Raw genomic sequence first — 3,237 nt, forward strand, 5'->3', positions numbered from 1 at the left:
TGAACTTTCAACGTACAAGTTTATTAGCTAGCTTCACTAATTGCCGGAGAAAAGTTCACCTGTTTAGTTTGAAGACTCTTTACAATTTTAGTTTCCAGCCATACAACACTTTACCTACCATGCAATTTGACTTGTTCATGCAGGCCATGAAAATCAACGTTGAAATCTTTGTGGGAACTCAAAATCATGGGTAGAAATATGCATAAGCCATTATTGATTGGAATTCCATAAATCTCGAAGTCTTTTGCTACGTAGAAAATTTAAAGCATTAATTCAACCAAATGATGTCACGCTGAAATATTTGTGGGAACCCAAAATCATGGGTAGAAATATGCATAAGCCATTATTGATTGGAATTCCATAAATCCCAAAGTCTTTTGCTACGTAGAAAATTTAAAGCATTCATCCAGCCAGATGTTGTCACATATTTGCTATAAAAGGGCTAGCTCTCACCCTTCACAAAACACTCACAACAAACAAGTTTCTAAGAACTGAAACTTAAATTGCCAAAAATGGCAATGTTTTATTATCTGGCTTTGTGCCTCTTAGCAACTAGTGTTCTTGCCACTAAGCCTTATACTTATTCTTCAGCCCCACCACCAAAGTATGCAAAACATCCACCACCACACTACAAGTCACCACCACCCCCTCCACCTTATCATAAATCTCCTCCACCACCTTCCCATTCCCTGCCTGCTCCAAAAATTTACAAGTTACCACCCCCACCTTCCCCTTCACCACCACCTCCACCATATGTCCACAAATCCCCACCTCTCTTTTCTCCATCACCACCACCTCCTTATGTTCAAAAATTTCTTCCTTACATGCACAAGTCACCACCACCCCCTCCTTACGTGCACAAATCTCCTCCTTATATTCACAAGTCACCACCTCCACCATCAAAGTCTCATTCTTCTCCTTACCACTCTGAATCTTTACCTTCTTACAAAGTCAATTCCCCATCATACTACTACAGGTCTCCTCCTCCTCCTTTGAAATCTTAACCACCTCCCAAAATCATTACAAATAACCTCCACCTCAATACTAACTTTACAGTTACAACCATTTGAAGTAGTCCAAATAACTACTACGTTTCGATGTTTGGTTTGAGATTTCTTTTGTAGCCTTGCTCTGTTGTTCTTAGGGAAATTAAATGTGTTTTTGAAAATATAATAAAGGTCTAATAGAACCCCTTCATGTTATTTTGTTGTAAGAACTCAATGTTTTAGTTCACTTTAAAGAAATGAATAAAGTCAAAGAGTATTTCGGTTATTATGTAGTTGTTTTCATGAAGTAATAAGTATTACATTTTACATATGGCCTTTTGTTGGAAGTTGGAGGTTATCCGGACTCTCATTGCTACAATCCTTGTCAGTTAGGGTTAGTGTTTTACCCAACATATAACTCTTGGCAAGGGTTTAGGGTCCAGGGTTTTATCCTGGATACTTAGTCATGATGTTCTTTTCCTTCAATTAAGGAACTTTGATGTCTTGTTATTGTAAATAGATTAGGAGTGTTTCAAGGAGGGATTAAGGGATTGATTAAAGTTTGTTTCTTCACTCCTCTCCTCTATATATGTTTGAGTCCTTGTAAAGTATTTCTTTACGTAAAGAATACACAACACCTCTAAATTTTCCACATGGTATCAGAGCAGGAACTCTAAATTCCTAGCTCTGCTATTCTTGCTGTGCGTTCTCCATTTTTTCTTCACGCCAAGATGGTTGAAGACAATTCTTTTAAAGCTAAAATTGGCTACCTCAGCTCAATTTGACGTTGAAGTTAACCCCAACCAACATCTCAGCTCCATTTTGTTGAATGAATTCAATTATCTTCCCTGGGCTCGGGCTATCTCTCTTGCACTAAGAGGTAGATCCAAGCTAGGTTATATCAATGGTGTTATTAAGGCACTTGAAACCACCTTTCATACCTATGAGTCGTGTCTGTGTAAGAACCAATTGGTTATGTCTTGGTTACTTAATTCCATGGAGCATAGAATTGCTGAAATATCCAGCTATTCAAAATCATCTATACACCTATGGAATCAAGTCCAAGAGATGTATGGCAACCAAAATAATGTTGCTCGTGTCTTCCAACTCAAGAAAGACATCTTAAGTTTGCAACAAGCAGGAAAACCCTTTGTTTAACATTTTGGCAACCCGACAAGCATGTGGAATGAGCTTGATGTTTATCGTCCTCATACTACTGATACTACTATTTTAATCAAGAGTGCTGAGGTGGACAAGATCTTCAAACTCTTGGCAAGTTTGGGTCCAGAATTCAAAGACCTAGAAGCCATATTTTGATGAACTCCGAGCTTCCTTCCTTCTCTGGAGTCTGTGCCATCATCCAAAGGGAAGAAGTGAGGAAGAAAGTTATGAGTCAAGAGACTAAGACTAGTATATTTGAAACTATGGCTTACATCTCTAGCAATAATTGATTTGACACAAAAGCCTACAAATGGAAAAAGGCCTGACTTAAAGTGCAATTATTGTGACACCACGGGACATACTAGAGACAGGTGCTGGATCCTTCACCTTGAGCTAAAACCTAAGACCTTAAGGGAGAATAAGAGCTTCCAAAGGAGTCCAAGTTACTCTTCTCATAGGGCCAATCATGCATCAATCTTTATAACTGAGGGAATGTTAAACTACACAGCAAACTTCACAGCCAATCTTGCAGAGCTGATCAATCAATTTGCTGCTTTCCTCCAGAAAGGGCAGGTATACAATGAGTGTGAAGAAGCTCATGTATTTGAAGAAAAGAACCACTCTGCTTTGCTAGGAAAGTTTGCCAGTTTTCTAGCTAAAAGTGACCGTGTTCCACATGAAGATGTTCCAGGTATAATGAATGTATTCTCAACTGCCCTTAATATTAGTAGTGAGCATGATTATTGGATCATAGATTCAGGTGCCATGGATCGCATGACCAACCAACTTACTAACCTGCATGATTTTAAGAAAACGTCTATTAGTTCTTAAGTGTCACTAGCCAATGGAAAAGGTGCACCAGTTGTAGGAAAGGGAAAAATCAAACTGTTTTCAAACTTTCTCGAGCTAGTAGCTTTTTATGTTCCTTCTTTTCCGTTCAAGTTGTTATCTGTTAGAACCATCACAAACTCTCTAAATTGCCTAGCATTTTCTGGATTATATTATCTAACTAAAGACTTCAAACAACCCAAGGCCTTCCAAGTTAGTTCATGTGTAGTTCAGAACTAACACCTTTGGCACCAACGATTGG

General features: G+C 38.5%; 1 pseudogene; it reads left to right on the forward strand.

Moving 5' to 3' along the window:
• The first annotated feature begins 437 nt into the window (after window positions 1-437).
• LOC103946272 lies at window positions 438-1,075 on the forward strand (annotated as a pseudogene).
• The last annotated feature ends 2,162 nt before the right edge of the window (window positions 1,076-3,237 follow it).

This window comes from the organism of the source record quoted next, unplaced genomic scaffold (genome assembly GCF_019419815.1).
Source record: "Pyrus x bretschneideri cultivar Hongxiangsu unplaced genomic scaffold, Pyrus_bretschneideri_v1 Contig75, whole genome shotgun sequence".
Taxonomy (NCBI): Eukaryota; Viridiplantae; Streptophyta; class Magnoliopsida; order Rosales; family Rosaceae; genus Pyrus; species Pyrus x bretschneideri.